This window comes from Aquarana catesbeiana, linkage group LG07 (assembly GCF_042186555.1).
Source record: "Aquarana catesbeiana isolate 2022-GZ linkage group LG07, ASM4218655v1, whole genome shotgun sequence".
Taxonomy (NCBI): Eukaryota; Metazoa; Chordata; class Amphibia; order Anura; family Ranidae; genus Aquarana; species Aquarana catesbeiana.
Window position 1 is genome coordinate 205,462,958 of NC_133330.1, and position 18,374 is coordinate 205,481,331.

Consider the following 18,374-nt stretch of genomic DNA (forward strand, 5'->3'; position numbering starts at 1 on the left):
TTGGCAAAACAGCAATTGAACCACACCTGGGTTGCATGTGATGAACCGTGAATCCAATCAAGCCAGCTCCATATGTGAAAAAATGAATAAAGTGCTCCACATAGCGTGATACCATTTTGACAGATTTATTAAAATCACTTCAAACACACTTCAATGGTTACACTCACTTTTAAACTGAAACATAAAAGCCTTAAAAAAAAATCCACAGCAAGCAACAGGATCAGTGATCCAATGGTGCACTGCGGTCACAGCGGACCTGAAGTGTAAACTGGTGTATCTCTCACCCAACCTTCTAAGGCCCAGCCATCCGATCGGTGTAGTCCTCCTCAGACAGCGCCATCTGATGTCAGTGCGATGGAATGCAGTGTAACCATGCCCAAGACAATCCTGGTGAGTTCCTCGAGCTCCAGTCTGGATGCTGTGCCAGCAGTGTGAGGCTGCAGGTGGAAGCTGTTCAGCAGATGGTTCTCCTGTGGCCATCAGGGAGAAGCAGGGGCCGGCGTGGAGTGCACAGAAGGTGTGCGTGACGTCACGGATCGTCCAGCGGCTTCCGGGTACACTCCAGGGGGAGGGCTTACACCGAGGGAGTATTCAGGCAAAGAGAATGACATCGGGGGGGGGGCACATAGTGGTTGAAGGAATAATCATAAATCTGTAGAAAATATATGATATATATATATATATATATATATATATATATATATATATATATATATATATATATATATATATATATATATATAAAAATAAAATAAATTATAAAATACGATATATAAAAAATAAACTAAAAAATATATATAAAAAACAAGGGATTATGTGTGAAAAGTTATATAATTGAAACATATGCATGTATACACACACATATATATGCATGTACACATACGTACACATACACCTGTACACAACACACAAAATTTGATAAGGATTTTGGACAATGTGTATATAAATAATCAATACAAAAAATTATAATAATAAAAGATATATATAAAAGGTTTCTATATGTAGAGTTAAAAATAATAAGAATATGAAAGTGTGATAAGCAGAGGGAGGATAGTGCTGTATTGGGGGGGGGGTGTATATTTATATGAGTATGCCTGCACACAATGTGGTGTGTGCATATGTAAGAATGTACAAAATCAGAAGATGGAGGATAGACAGGGGGGTGGGCTTATTTGGGGGGGAGGGGAAAAAAGGGGATAGGGGCAAAAGGGGGAGGGGGGAAGAAGAAGGGTGGTATGGGGGGGCGGGGGAGGAAGAGTGGGGAGAAAGAAAAAGGAAGAGAAGAGGAAGAAAAAAGAAAGGGGGAAGGGGGGAAAGAGGGGGAAGCTGGATAAGGGGAAGGTATGGTGGGAGGGTGAGGTGGCTCATAACAGTGTGTGTACCTCGATTTCCTCATTTAGCCCACCGGGTGTGAGGGTACCCAAGGAATAGATCCAGTAGGTTTCTTGTTGGCACAGACGTTTGTAGCGTTCGGCTGTAGGGAATGTGGCGGGAATGGACTCAATAACCCACACGCCAAGGCCAGCAGTGGACCGGCCGTGGTGCATAAGAAAACGTTTGGGGACACTGTGATGGTCGCGGCCCTTTTAGATGAAGCGCCGGTGTTCCCCAAATCGTGCTCTGAGTGCCCTTATGGTGCGAACAACATAGAATAGCCCACAACTGCTCCACAGACTTTGTCGTGTACTGACTGACTTGCCCCTGTGGGCTATTCTATAGACAGGGGGGTGGGCTTATTTGGGGGGGGAGGGGAGGGAAAAAAGGGGGTAGGGGCAAAAGGGGGGGGAGAAGAAGGGTGGTATGGGGGGTGGGGGAGGAAGGGTGGGGAGAAAGAAAGAAGAAGAGAAGAGGAAGAAAAAAGAAAGGGGGAAGGGGGGGAAGAGGGGGAAGCTGGATAAGGGGAAGGTAAGGTGGCTCATAACATAACTCGTTTAGCCCACCGGGTGTGAGGGTACCCAGGGAATAGATCCAGTAGGTTTCTTGTTGGCACAGACGTTTGTAGCATTCGGCTGTAGGGAATGTGGCGGGAATGGACTCAATAACCCACACGCCAAGGCCAGCAGTGGACCAGCCGCGGTGTGTAAGAAAATGTTTGGGGATGCTGTGATGGTCGCGGCCCTTTTCAATGAAGTGCCGGTGTTCCCCAAATCGTGCTCTGAGTGCCCTTATGGTGCAACCAACATAGGACAGCACACTGGGGCCTACTTAGGCTTAACATTTTACAACCTCTCCTGAACGATTTAACTTGACAGATAGTAACCGACGTTTAAAAATGTCAATTTTGCCGTGTTTAGCTGCGTTTGTGTTTAGAAGTGTTTCTTTTTTTTGGTAAATAGTCAAAAACTGAATACGTCTGTAAATGAAACGCGGCTAAATGCGAGTTACTGCGTTTACACACGTTTACAAGCTGTTACAGGCGTTTTCCATTTCAAATGCCTCTGAACATCCATCTTGAATGCATTTTTTTGCTTTCCAAAAAATGCTTCTAAACTCAACTACCTAGAAACGACAACAGCCCTGTTTACATGTACTGATATGATAACATAGAAGAGAGTTCAGGGGCAGCTGAAAAAAACACCCAACTGCTCCTAAACATCCGTGCAGCAGTGTACATGAAGTGTACATGAAGCCTTGGGATTAACAAAAAGTCTTGAAGCTTTTCTTAAATATCTGTCCAAATGACAAACACATCACATTTTCTCCTATGCCAAGCTAAAATGTGGCACAGGCACATAGTAAAGGAGTCATTGGAAAAACATGTTACTCCCACCACCCCCATATTCCTATGATCACCTGCAAAATATTGGACTGGCTGTGTTTTGCTCACCAATGATTGCTCTAGGAGTAATTTTTGGTCTAATTATAACCCTCACTTTTATACCCTCCTTCATACAGGAGTGTAGCAAACCGACATATGAGAATAGGGAGACCTGAAAGGCTCATGCGCGGAGGCACCCAAGATGGCCACTTGAGCTGGGCGCTCTGCATTGCCCTGGCCATCCGGCGCACCCAGCAGATGTTTGCGGCCCTCAGGACCAGCAACGGAGGTGGCTTCTGACAGGAGAAGCCCCCATCACCGGTATATGTCCAAAGGCACAGCCCATCATAACCTACGACCCCAATTTGCCTCCAGCGATGGACCAGCCAATTCCAAGATGGTGGCCACAGCCCAGCCACATGATCCTGCAGAGGAGAGGCCACAGGTCAGAGGCAAGTCCTGACACCTGCTTCACTATCATATACCCCAAAGCTGCATATAAACAGCCATAAAAGTGTGACACCATCTCCGGCATCAACAGAATCCCTCATTGAGCAGACAATGGAGGACCTAGTGTTCTGCCCTATGGGTGTCACTCCATCTCGCTGTGAAAATGCTAATATGCCAGGGAGCCTAAGCCAGGATCTGCCACTTAACACTATGGATCTCTTCCACAAGCTGTCAGAATTGCTAGAGAAAGGCCTAGCCCAAACAGCAGCTAAAACTACAGGGGACATTCTGGCAGACTTCCAAAACTTAGGATCTAGAATGGAAGCTATAGAACACAAATTGGATGCTGCAGTCTCCAGGGCTAACCATAATACGGATCATATTCATGTCCTGCAAGAACAGCTTGACATAGCTTTATCCAGAATCAATGACCTAGAGAAATGTTAGAGGAGATATAATTTGAGGATTAGAGACATCCCTACAGCAGTCCAAGACCTTTTTAAACATCTTACCCAGACATTCTTCCACATAGACTGGAGCTGGAATAGAGCCTTAGGACCCCCCAGGAAGGACGGTTCTCCGAGAGATGTTGTGGTAAAAAAAAAAAAGTGTCCCGCGATGTCCATTCATCTTCGATCACAGCATCCGACGACCCGATAAAAAAAAAGGAAAAAACTCCGCCTCCATGGGAGGCTCCCGCTGACTGAATCCTCTTAATGATGACAGCTGTTATATAGATGAGGGACCACCTGGTGACGTAAATGGGTGACCCCCCCTTCTGACATCATGTGACGTCATGTGACCTCAGAAGGGGGTGGGGTCACCTGTTTACGTTACCAGGTGGCCCCACCTTCAGCTATGTAACAGCTGTCATCGCGAATAGGTTTCGGTCAGCGGGAGCCTCCCATGGAGGCGGAGTTGTTGGGTTATTTTTTCTCGGGTTGTCGGACGCTGTGATCGAAGATTAATGGACATCGTGGGACAGTTTTATTTTTTTATATTTAATAAAGGACCTGTCCCAAATTGTCTACTGTCATTTTTAACATTTTGACACTTTTTACAATGTACCCGATACCCATTCACATGGGGAGTCCGGGATCTGGGGGTCCCCTTGTTAAAGGGGGCTTCCAGATTCCAATAAGGCCCCCACCCACAGACCCCCCACAACCATTGGGCAAGGGTTGTGGGGATGAGGGCCTTGTCCCCATCAACATGGGGACAAGGTGCTTTGGGGGAACCCCAAAGCACCCTCTCCATGTTGAGGGCATGTGGCCTGGTACGGTTAAGGGGGGGCGCTCTCTCATCCCTTTTCCTGTGGCCTGCCAGGTTGTGTGCTCTGATAAGGGTCTGGTATAGATTTTGGGGGAATCCTATGCCATTTTTTTTACATTTTGGCTTGAAGTTTCCGTTAAAATCCATACCAGACCTGAAGGGCCTGGTATGGATTTTGGGGGGGACCCCTACACCTTTTTTTTTTAATTTGGGTGCGGGGTTTCCCTTAATATCCATACCAGACCCAAAGGGCCTGGTAATGGACTGGGGGGGACCCATGCCTTTTTTTTCAATGATTTTTATCTATATTGCTGGGACCCGACAATACATTACAGCCGAGGGTTTAACCACTTCAATACCAGGCACTTAGACACCTTCATGCCCAGACCAATTTTCAGCTTTCAGCGCTGTCGCAATTTGAATGACAATTGCGCGGTCATGATACACTGTACCCAAACAATTTTTTTATCATTTTGTTCCCATAAATAGAGCTTTCTTTTGGTGGTATTTGATCACCTCTGTGTTTTTTATTTTTTTTTTTAAAAAAGACCGAAAATTTTGAAAAAAAAAGTTTTTCTTTGTTTCTGTTAAACATTTTTGTAAATAAGTACGTTTTCTTCTTCAATGACGGGCACTGATATGGCTGCACTGACGGGCACTGATATGGTTGCACTGATGGGCACTGATGAGGTGGCACCAATGAGGTGTCACTGATGAGGTGGCACGGATGGGCACTGATAGGTGGCACTGGTATGTGGCACTGATGGGCACTCATAGGTGGCACCGATGGGTTCTCATAGGCGCACTGATGGGCACTCGTAGGTGGCATTGATGGGTACTTATGGGTGGCACTGATAGGTGGCACGTATGGACACTGATGGGCACTAATAGGTGGGCCCTGATGGGCACAGATGGGCACTGACAGGTGGCACCGATGGACACTGATGGATGGCACTGATGACACTGATTGGTGGCTCTGATGCCCCTAAGGGTGGCATTGCTGGGCATCACTGCAATATACTGGTGCCAATCAGTGCCCATTTGTGGGCACTGATTGGCACAGATTGGGCACTGACTGGGCACATTGGGCACATGTGGATGGCCATGGGGCACATACCTAGCCATCCACATGTTGCCCCTCTCCCTGGTGGTCCTAGTGGCGATCCCTGGTGGTCCTGGGTGGGATCCGAGGAGGGGCTGTGCTGATAAACCATCAGCACAGACCCCCCCTGTCAGACGCGAGTGAGGAAAAGCCGATCAACGGCTCTTCCTATTGACATCGTGATCAGCCGTGATTGGACACGGCTGATCACGTGGTAAAGAGCCTCCGCCGGGCGCGCAGCGGCATGTTATCCTGCTGGACGTCATATGATGCCCAGTCAGGATAACTGAACCACCGCCCGGCCGTCAATCTGCTATGGGCCGGGCGGGAAGTGGTTAAAGTTTAAATTACTTTTTTTTCCTTTAGAAATGTAATTTTGCTGTGGCACTGTACACTAAACACAGGAAAAATGCGCTACTTTACAGGCATACCCTGTAAAGGCAAGGACACCCCCCAGGCACGATATTGAAATGAATATTTCATTTTTATTGTTTCACTTTAAGCATTATTAAAATCACTGCTCCTGAAAAAATGTTTTTAAAACTTTTTTTTGCATTGATACATGTTCCCTGGGGCAGGACCCAGGTCCCTAAACACTTTTTATGGCAATAACTTGCATATAAGCCTTTAAAAAGAGCACTTTTAATTTTTCATGTTCGTGTCCCATAGACCTTAACGGTGTTCAAGTTTCGTACAAATTGTTTGCCTGTTTGCAAGTTCTGGTGCGAACCGAACTGGGGGGGGGTGTTCGGCTCATCCCTAGTGGCTAATTACCCTCCTATCTTCCAGAAACTGTAATTTGACCTTAAAACCTGGGTGCAGTATGAGCTCTCGTGGTTGGGCAGGGTCAACTAGGTTAAGATGACTCTCCTACCTTGATTGCTTTATCTCTTTCGTTCCCTTCCTATCCCAATCAAAAAAGACAAGATTCTGTCTTTTCAAAGTAAGATAATTACATTTATTTGGGGTAATTCTGGCTATCACTTCTCACAATGAATTCTATTTTTCCCAAGATCCAGAGGGGGACTGGAGCTCCCAAATTTACTATGGTACTACCAAGCGGCAAGACTAACTCAATTCTCAACAATATATTCTCGGCTGGAGAAGCCTGATTGCGTGCAATTAGAGAGACAAGCAGTCCTCTCGTTCATGTTGAACTTCTTACTCTGGTGTCCCCAAAAAAAAATCGACCCCCAATCTTGTCCCCTACCCTATCCCACTCTATTTCCTTGTGGGATTTCCTTGCGACATAGGCTTAGAAATCTCACCTCTCTGACCTGTGACATCCAGCCCCTGAATCATATTTTCCACAATCCTTGGTCCCCTCCAGGTATGGACATAGAGGCCTTTAAATGGTGGCTAGATAAGGGAATGTACCATATAGGCCACTTTTTTACATCTCTTGGACCAATATCACTTAGTCCCTGTATTAACAAACTTGAACTACCAGACTCTGAGAGATTTAGATTCCTTTAAATCTCACACTTTTTGCATAAATTATGGTCTAGCAAACCTGAACCCCCAAAATTTACAACTTATGGACAATGGTGTCGACAGCCCAAGGAGCAAAGGGGGGGAATGTCAGTAATCTACTCGTCGCTTGCAATAAACTCTGCTAAACTCCCATACACAGTGGCAACCTTGTAGAACACTGGGATTTAGAGGAGTGGCATAGCTCCTTTTTCAGATCCTATAAAGGAATCTATAATACTTCCTTAATAGGAGCAAGTACTAAGGTGATCACAAGATGGTATTTAGTCCCAACAAGACTGGCTAACATCTTTCTGTCATCCTCTCTCCTCTGTTTTTAAGGATGCCACTTGCTAGGCTCAATGATATATATGTGGTGAAAATGCCCTAAAATTAGGGGGTTTTGGAACAAGATTTTTATGTCATCCATAAAATTACCGGTTGTTCAATTCCCTAATCCCCATCTGTAGCTCTTCCTAATTTTCCCATCCTAAAAGTACCCAAGCATACACAGAAGCTAATCTTTTTTATCTTGTTGGGAGCTAAAATTCCCATAGCTAAGGCTTGGAAACAACCCAGAGTCTCTTTTTTTTAGCTACCAAGAGGAAGATCTCCTGGATAATGGTCCAGGAAAAAATGGTGAGCACTTTACTAGACTCTGTTAAAAAATTTTAGGCGACTTGGGAACCGTGGGAGACACATATGGGTATTCCCCTGATTCCAGGTATAGCTTAATCATGAGAGGTAGAGGGGGATGTCTGGGTGGTTGGCGAAAGTATACCTACTCTTCTCTTTTCTTTCATTCTTTGTGTGATGCTTTCCAATCCCATTTCCTTCTTCATTCCAATAGTTATCTCTGAAATATGACTTTGGACTCAGAACATTAGGAAGCTCCTTTGATAACGTATACAAGATGGATGTTTTCATGCCTACAAGTTATAAGCCAGTTTAGTTACAAACTTATGGTTACCATCTTGGGCCCAGGGAAGGCAGCCGCTGGACTCAGGCTAACCTGTTCCTGCCTTCGCCCTTTCCCTTTTTTCCCTCATTCAGCCTTTGTTGTTTCAAGACCCCCTGATAGTTGTTACCTTAATCGACTTAAGGAATGTGGTTCTCAACCTTTTACTTAGACTGATAGTTTCCTAGTCACTTCAATTCTGTTTCTCAAATAATGAACAGAGTTCAGTTCTCTAGACATTAGCAATGTACCTATATACAAGGATTCAATAAGGTTGGTGGTGTTGCCTACTGACCCCGGACACAGTTTGCCCCAGTTGGGGTGTTGGGGGGAGGGGTCAATACCATCTTCACATGATGAGCAGACTAGTAGTTTCTTTTTTTATAGTCAAATTAAGATATTGGTCTTGTTATTAAAACATCTTCGCTCTGTTCATGATATTGTTCAAGGCTTGACTGTAAATGTCAGGGTCATATTGTTATCATTACTATTGTTTTTTGCACTATCCTTTGTCTTTTGCTTGCAAACTAATAAAAGTAATTGAAAGAGAGAATAGGGAGACCTATAGATATTGATTATTAGTATATAGTATATTGAATGTAAAATTGAGGACCATCAGTTGATAGACATTGGGGGTTATTTGCTAAAGGCAACTCCACTTTGCACTACAAGTGCAAACTTAACTTGAAATTGCACTGAAAGTGCACTTGAAAGTGCAGTCGCTGTAGATCTGAGGGGGAAAAGCAAGGTAAATAAAAAAACTGCATTCTAGCTTGCACATTTGAAGTGCAATTTGCACTTGTAGTTTGCACTTGTAGTGCAAAGTGAATTTGCCTTTCGTAAATAACCCCCATTGTTTATACAGTATATGTTTTTTTTTTCAGTATTTAATATATGTAATTGGTTAATATTTAGGAAACCATGTATAAGAAATGGTAAGCTATATGATATTGGTGATACTTATTTGCATGATTTTTTGCAGACCATGTTGACAAAAGCTTGGCATACTAACCCATGCAAATATGGATTGCTGCAGTGGCGGAGTCACAGCAGTCGCATATGCAACTGGGCCCTTGCGTTCCGCGACTGTGGGGGGACCCAAAAGCCCGGTCTGCAGATCCACAGCGGTGTTACTGGCTGCAGTTGTAAGCAGAGAGTGTCTGTTACACTCTCACTTACACTGCCAGACAGAGCCAGCACTGACAGACCGCTCGCCCCCCCTCTCCTCGCATGGAAAGGCAAAGAGAGAAAGCTAGATCTACTCCTCCTCCCGCCCCTGTCCTCCTGTGTGTGCCCGCAGTCCTGGCCCCCACTCCAATTAGATTGGAGTGGGGGCAGGGAATCCACGGATGAGTAGGCGGGGAAGCCGGGGGATGAGTGGGCAGGGAAGCCCAGCACCCGGGAATAGCATGGGGAATGAATTTGGAGGATATGCAGACTGCACACGCCATCTTCCTTCTTGGGGTGAGTGAGCTCACATCCATCCATTCACCCCCTCCCTTTTCTCTCCTGCCTCTGAATCAGTGAAATTCTGTGGACTCTGATGTAAGGGGGCTCTGCAAACTCTGATGTAAGGGGGGCTCTGCACACTCTGATGTAAGGGGGGCTCTGCACACTCTGATGAAAAGGGGGGGGTCTGTGGACTCTGATGTAAGGGGGACTGTGATGTAAGGGGGGCTCTGTGGACTGTGATGTAAAGGGGGGTTCTGCTGACTCTGATGGAAGGGGGTTCTGCTGATTCTGATGGAAAGGGGGTTCTGCTGACTTTGATGAAAGGGGGGTTCTGCCGACTCTGATGAAAGGGGGGCTCTGCGGACTGTGATGTAATGGGGCCTCTGCAGACTCTGATGTAGGGGGGCTCTGCAAATTCTGATGTAAGGAGGCCTCCGCAGGCACTTATGTAATGGGGGCTCTGCGAACTCTGATGGAAGGGAGGGCTCTGCAGACTGATGGAAGGGGGCCTCTGCAGACTATGTTGTAAGGAGGTCTCTACGGACTCTGGTGTAAGAGGGGCTCTATGGACTCTGATGTAAAGGGGGCTCTGCAGACTGTAATATAAAGGGGGCTCTGCAGACTGGACTCTCATGTAGAGGGTACTCTTGGAACCCTGATTAAAGGGGAATCCTGGGAACTATGAGGTATAGTGTATAGGGTATAGTGTATAGTACGAAAAAAAATTGCTGTGGTGCCGCTAAAGTGTTTGGGTTTGGCTTGAAGAAAACGTGGTAACCCTACCCAGGAAGGGGCCTGCTGCAGTACATGTGTAAGGGTCCCACTGCGGGACCATAATAAAGGGCCCCATGATGGAAGTATAGAGCCCCAGAATTAGTGGGAAGGGCCCCCGAGCTCGGAGGTCAGGGGGGCCCTTCATGGTTTCTTGCACCGGGCCCTGAAGGTTCTAGTTACGCCTCTGGATTGCTGTAAAGTACTTGGTCCTGAAGAAGTTGCCAGATGCCACAAAACTCATAGACATGCATAAAAGATAAGGTAAAATATGTTATTGCAAGGCTGTCACTGAGATAAATGTAACCTGGTTTTTTACTGAGTAGGGATGAGCTTCGAGTTCGAGTCGAACTCATGTTCGACTCGAACATTGGCTGTTCGCAAGTTCACTGAACAGCGAACAATTTGGGGTGTTCGTGGCAAATTCGAATGCCGCGGAACACCCTTTAAAAGTCTATGGGAGAAATCAAAAGTGCTAATTTTAAAGGCTAATATGCAAGTTATTGTCATAAAAAGTGTTTGGGGACCCAGGTCCTGCCCCAGGGGACATGGATCAATGCAAAAAAAAATTTTAAAAACGGACATTTTTTCAGGAGCAGTGATTTTAATAATGCTTAAAGTCAAACAATAAAAGTGTAATATCCCTTTAAATTTTGTACCTGGGGGGTGTCTATAGTATGCCTGTAAAGGGGCGCATGTTTCCTGTGTTTAGAACAGTCTGACAGCAAAATGACATTTTGAAGGAAAAAACTCATTTAAAACTACCCGCGGCTATTGCATTGCCGACAATACACATAGAAGTTCATTGATAAAAACGGCGTGGGAATTCCCCAAAGGGGAACCCCGAACCAAAATTAAAAAAAAAAAAATGACGTGGGGTTCCCCCTAAATTCCATACCAGACCCTTCAGGTCTGGTATGGATTTTAAGGGGAACCCCGCGCCAAAAAAAAGAAAAAAAATGGCGTGGGGTCCCCCCAAAAATCCATACCAGACCCTTATCCGAGCACGCAACCTGGCAGGCCGCAGGAAAAGAGGGGGGGACGAGAGTGCGCCCCCCCCTCCTGAACCATACCAGGCCACATGCCCTCAACATTGGGAGGGTGCTTTGGGGTAGCCCCCCAAAACACCTTGTCCCCATGTTGATGAGGACAAGGGCCTCATCCCCACAACCCTGGCCGGTGGTTGTGGGGGTCTGCGGGCGGGGGGCTTATCGGAATCTGGAAGCCCCCTTTAACAAGGGGACCCCCAGATCCCAGCCCCCCCCTGTGTGAAATGGTAAGGGGGTACAAAAGTACCCCTACCATTTCACTAAAAAACTGTCAAAAATGTTAAAAATGACAAGAGAAAGTTTTTGACAATTCCTTTATTTAAATACTTCTTCTTTCTTCTATCTTCCTTCATCTTCTGGTTCTTCTGGTTCTTCTGGCTCTTCGGGTTCTTCCTCCGGCGTTCTCGTCCAGCATCTCCGTGCTCCGGACATGACGGGACTTCCCTGTGACCCCGCCCCCCGTTATTTAAGAACTGTCAGACGAGGAGCGCCGTCACACAGCGGGAGCCTCCCTCCATGCCAGCATGGGTGCGGAGCGGCACGGAGAAGAAAATGAAGAAGAGAGGAAGAGAAGAAGAGAAGAAGAGAAGAAGAGAAGAAGAGAAGAAAAGAAGAAGAGAAGAAGATGAAGAAGATGAAGAGAAGAGCGGGAGCCTCCCCCCCATGCCAAGGGTGCGGAGCGGCCCGAGGAGAAGAAGATAGAAGACGCCGTGGAGGAGATGCTGGACGAGAACGCCGGAGGAAGAACCCGAAGAGCCAGAAGAACCAGAAGAACCAGAAGATGAAGGAAGATAGAAGAAAGAAGAAGTATTTAAATAAAGGAATTGTCAAAAACTGTCTCTTGTCATTTTTAACATTTTTGACAGTTTTTTAGTGAAATGGTAGGGGTACTTACCATTTCACACAGGGGGGGGGCCAGGATCTGGGGGTCCCCTTGTTAAAGGGGGCTTCCAGATTCCGATAAGCCCCCCGCCCGCAGACCCCCACAACCACCGGCCAGGGTTGTGGGGATGAGGCCCTTGTCCTCATCAACATGGGGACAAGGTGTTTTGGGGGGCTACCCCAAAGCACCCTCCCAATGTTGAGGGCATGTGGCCTGGTACGGTTCAGGAGGGGGGGCGCACTCTCGTCCCCCCCTCTTTTCCTGCGGCCTGCCAGGTTGCGTGCTCGGATAAGGGTCTGGTATTGATTTTTGGGGGGACCCCACGCCGTTTTTTTTTTTTTTTTTGGCGCGGGGTTCCCCTTAAAATCCATACCAGACCTGAAGGGTCTGGTATGGAATTTACGGGGAACTCCACGTCATTTTTTTTTTTAAATTTTGGCCGGGGTTCCCCTTAATTTCCATACCAGACCTGAAGGACCTGGTATGGAATTTAGGGGGACTCCCACGTCATTTTTTTTTTTTAATTTTGGTTCGGGGTTCCCCTTTGGGGAATTCCCATGCCGTTTTTATCAATGAACTTCTATGTGTATTGTCGGCAATGCAATAGCCGCGGGTAGTTTTAAATGAGTTTTTTCCTTCAAAATGTCATTTTGCTGTCAGACTGTTCTAAACACAGGAAACATGCGCCCCTTTACAGGCATACTATAGACACCCCCCAGGTACGAAATTTAAAGGGATATTACACTTTTATTGTTTGACTTTAAGCATTATTAAAATCACTGCTCCTGAAAAAACGGCCGCTTTTAAAACTTTTTTTTGCATTGATCCATGTCCCCTGGGGCAGGACCCAGGTCCCCAAACACTTTTTATGACAATAACTTGCATATTAGCCTTTAAAATTAGCACTTTTGATTATTCATGTTCGTGTCCCATAGACTTTAACGGTGTTCGCGTGTTCGAGCTCATCCCTATTACTGAGCATAGGAGGGCTTATCTTGATAGATATCCCTTTTTAAGAAATAAAAAATGTGGTTTTAGAAAGTCTTGTCATAAAAATCTTTTTGTTGTTTGGCGAATGTGGTAAGAATATAAACCATTTTTTTGGAGGAGAAATGTTCTACCAAAATCACTGTTGCCACCTGAGAGAACGTGTTTGATTGAGTATATACAAATAAATAGAAGGTATACAGAGATGTCCCTTATCCCCACCTTGGCCTTTTCAATAACATTTTCATCATGTTGGTCCCTGCCTACCAGCTATTGCTGAAAGTCAATAAACCAACAGCTTTTATGGCATGACTTAAGCCTGCTCCCTCGTTGCTACAGGACTGTTTTGAATGTACTAACTAGCAGATCTGTAAAGAAGTGGCAACAAGTGTCAGAGGTGTTGATCTAGATATCCATAGTCTTCTATGGGCTATACCAGCAAGTGTGTGGAGAATGGTACTACAACTAGAACAATTACTATTTATCTAATCCAGAAAACCCTAGTTGAATGCGGAAGTTCCCTCTCTTCTGAAAGCCCTGATCCTGCGTTTAGGTCTGGTGATGTATTTGAACTCAGAGCTGCAAGGAGAATGCAATTATAAGGTGGGCCAAGGCTAGCTATGTTTTCATGGCCACTTTTTCACCAATAAGGCATGAAGCATGTGGAGGGGTATCAAGAATATCACACATTGCACCTTCTCTCCCTAATGCTGTGAACGCTATTTTTGCTCATTTCCAGGATTCCAACACCTCCCCCAGGTCCAGGCTCCCTCCTCTACCAGATGAACTGACTCCCAGGGTGAACATAGCAGATGAAGAGGCAGTTCCTGAAGAAAGTCAACCCTTAAATATATGCACCCCCATGTAGTATTCCAAGCCAGGTCCTTAGAAATTGCACAAACCAGAGGTTTTGGCAAACATCTTTAACAACTCCCTTTCACAGACAACTGTCCCCATATGCTCTAAGACTGCTACAATTGTTCCTGTGCCAAAAAGCTCAACAGCATTATGTCTGAAAGACATTCACCCTGTGGCACTAACTCCTATAATTATGGAATGTTTCAAAAGGCTGGTTATGGCATTTTTGACAAAAACCACATAGCTCATCAATATGCATACAGACAGAACAAATCCACTGCAGATGCTCTCTCATAGATGGTTCTCCTGAATCTTACTCAATTGGGGAATAAAGATTTCTATGTTAGAATGTTTCTTTTATTTTAGTTCTGCTTTTAATACTATTATTCCACAAACCCTGATAGATAAACTAGCACAAACTTGGTTGTCCTCAATTGTGTGCAACTGGGTACTAGATCTTTTAACAAATAGCCTTTAGTCTCTTAGAATTCACAATATTTCATCTTCTTCCATCATCCTCAATAATGTTTCCCCGCAGGGATATGTCTTGAGCCCTCATTTTACAGACTGCTGGCCTATGATTGCTTAGCTAAGTATCTGAGCCATATTGTGAAGTTTGAAGATGATATAGCAAACTGAATTTATTACTCATTGCTATGAGTCCACATACAGGCAGGACATGGAGAATCTGTATGACTAATGCAAAGTTGGCAATCTCCCGATTTACATAAAACAGACATAAAAGATTTTTGTGACCTTTAGGAAGGCCAGCACCACTCCTTTTACTTTCTACATCAGGGGTACAGCTGTTAAGATGATCCCTTGCTTTAAAGAGTTAGTGTGCATATCTCTAATAACCTCACCCAGAGCACAATACAGCCAGTGTAAAAAAGAAGATCTATCAATGCCTTTACTTTCTGAGGAGAGTAAAGTCTGCTGGCCTTGGTACTTCAGTCCTCATTTCATTTAATAGCTGTGTGTTGGAGTGCACCTTTACTTTTAGCATTACAATTTGGAAGGCTAAGTTCTTGCTGTAGATACAGGTCAGAGGTAATGCAGCATCACGGCTAGAACCACCAGGCTTAGGACAGTGTTTTTTCCCTGATTATATGTGGTTGACAGAGTCTGCATCTTCCTTACCTTTTTTCTCTTTTTATAAGTGACCACATTCCCTCTGTTCTCAGCTGCATAAGAGCTGGGAGAAGGGAAACAGCAGCACGCTAAGCTACCCAGTGAAAGGCTGTGCAGGTGGGGGGTGTCAGGACAAGTCTGATCATTAGAGGAGAGCAGGCTGTGTTCCCAGCATAGTTATAGAACTGACCACAGTGTGTTCTCCTGCTAAGGGTGGTCAGTTTGTAATAGTGTATATGTGTACTTGGGAGCTGCTATGTGTGAACTGCACAATTAAAAATCACTAGAGAGTGACAAATAATAGAAATGAAGACAACAAATAAAAACAGAAGTAACAGTGGCACCCATTATTTGGTGCACTCCAACACTGCATAAAGTAAAAAGTAAAATGAAAAAAATTGCTTATTCAAACATTGATCTAAATGAATAACAAGATATGTGAATCACAAATACAGACTAATAAATTCAAATGAGTATTGAAAATATCACAAATATAAATTTATCACAAATATATATATAATGTAAAATGTGAAACCACATAAGTCCAAAAAAAATAATAAAAAAACAAAAATATGTGCTAAAATACTTGTGAGTCCAAATATAGCAAAACAAGTGCAAAATCCACAAAGTGATAAAATGTTTTTGCTCAAAGTTAAAACTTTTCCAGGGCAGTCTGTGAGTGCACAGCAGAAGGGTAATGTACATCTTTGGCTCCGTTTCAGGTCCGAATTCAGGCAAATTCACTGTTCAGACCTGAAAAGGTGAACAGTGATGCACTGGACCCCTGCTGTGCCCTGCGGCTGCACATAGTGTGAACCCAGCCTAAAACAGCAGCAACTGGCAGTGCAGGCAGCAGAAGAGTTAAATACAGTATTACACAACATTTCTGGCTTAAATGTGATAACAATACATGCATAATATTAAGCTGGATACTCTCAGCTGAGTGGGATCAGGATCCTTCTTTGTCATGCAAATTGGCATCATTCTATTTGATATTGTTAAGCGTTAAAATGCTACATTTTTCACTTTGGACATACATACTGAGCACTTTATACCTAAGTTAAAATAAATAAATAAACTATTCTAATGTTTTGACAGAAACCATAAGGTGGGTTCATAAACTGAGTTAGTATATACCTGTATGTCGTTTGAAAATTAAAATGACCCCGTTCCCTAGCACTGTTAGAAGGAATATGAACAGTTAAGTACAGCTAGTGTATAGTTGTTTATAGCCCAAGACTGCAATGGGAAAAGCTGTAATAAGATTTTAGTATGAGGATTATTCCAGGATAAATTCTGGATGACATTTTTGGAAGATTAATTCAATAGGTGTGATGCCGCTTTAAGAGCATTGTGCTGTTCTCTTTTCAGATCTTTGCAGAAAGTGCAATATTATGAGTTCTTTTCATGTGGAGCCTTCATAATCTGATTTTCCTCAGACACTAGAGGAGTTTGATATATGGGTATCTCTTTCTGAAATTGGTTTACACGGGTAGGAAAGGGAATTTTTTTCCACAAAATATAATAATGTTTTGGTATCAGAGGCCTGACACTGAAACATTTAAGTATTATATGCAAACGTGTGCTGTCATCTTTCATCACCCGTCCTGCAGATCCCACTAGAAATAGTATGATTATTTCTGCCTGAGATATAAAAATAAAGATAATACAGCAAGATCATGGCCCCACGTGGTTATGTTTTTTTCAGCATTCAGGATCATAAAGCATTCTGCTAGATCCATCCTGAAATGGAAATATCTTTCAGTCTTGTCTTCAAATTACAGACACAGACTTACCCTAGAAGATTAACATTTTCTGTCATTATGTATATTTTTCTTCCTGACTTTTCATATATTTGAAGTTTTTTTATATACATTTATGTTTATACTTTATGAATGTTATTTATCTATCAATCTTCCCTGTCAGGAAATGGATATGTTTTACATACTTTATTTCTCTTCTGGTTTAGTCTTTGAACACATGAGCTAAAGTATCTTACAAAAGTGAGTACACCCCTCACATTTTTGTAAATATTTTATCATATCTTTTCATGTGACAACTCTGAAGAAATGACACTTTGCTACAATGTAAAGTAGTGAGTGTACAGCTTGTATAACAGTGTACATTTGCTGTCCCTTCAAAATAACACACAGCCATTAATGTCTAAACCGCTGGCAAAAAAAGTGAGTACACCCCTAAGTGAAAATGTCCAAATTGTGCCCAAAGTGTCAATATTTTGTGTGGCCACCAGTGGCGGCAGGTGCTCAAAATTTTTGTGGGGGCGCATACAAACTGAAAAATTCTGGAAAAACACCCATCGATTGCAGCCTCACTGTGCAATCAAACGCAGCCACTGTGCCATCAAATGCAGCCACTGTGCCCATCAATTGCCGCCACTGTGCCATCAAACGCAGCCACTGTGCCATCAAATGCAACCACTTTGCCCATCAATTGCCGCCACTGTGCTTTCAAACGCAGCCACTGTGCCATCAAAGGCAGCCACTGTGCCATATCAAATGCTCCCACTATGCCCCATCAAACGCAGCCACTGTGCCATATCAAATGCTCCCACTGTGCCCATCAAATGCTGCCAGTGTGCCCACCTGCCCTCTGCCCGGCACTTACCCTGTCTTGGTGGGGCAGCGGGTGATGGCGGCGAGTGGTGTCCTCTATGCTCCTCGATGCTCCTCGATGTCTTCTCCCATCCTCTCTTCCCATCCTCTGCTATGATTGGATGCCTGATAGGCGTCCAATCACAGCACCTGTCGTTTCAGCCAATCAGGTGATGGGAAACAGACCCAAGCACCTGATTGGCAGAGAGGCGGTTCAGTGTTAGGAAAGTGAATATTCGGGGTGTGGCTTGGCTGGATCCCGGAATGGCCGCTTGATTACAGAGCTCCTGCCACCCGAGGACTATAATCAGCTTTTTACGGGGAACCACCACCTTCTTCCATGATGGGGAAGTCCAATAGGAGTGTCTCTGCCTCCCGGACACCGAAAGACCCGGTTACACAACTCAGCCGAAATATACCGGAGATATTTCGCACACTCCGGTCAGGCGACCACGAGGCTTCACAGACACCACAGGCCTCAGGCCCTAACTCCCCCAGTCACGGCTCAGACTCCCAGCTTGAAGAAGGAGATACTCGGTCTCATCGCTTCAGCCCAGCAGTGAACCTATCGGACTTACAGCACGTTGCATCCGATATCACTAACAATATCACAGGCACCCT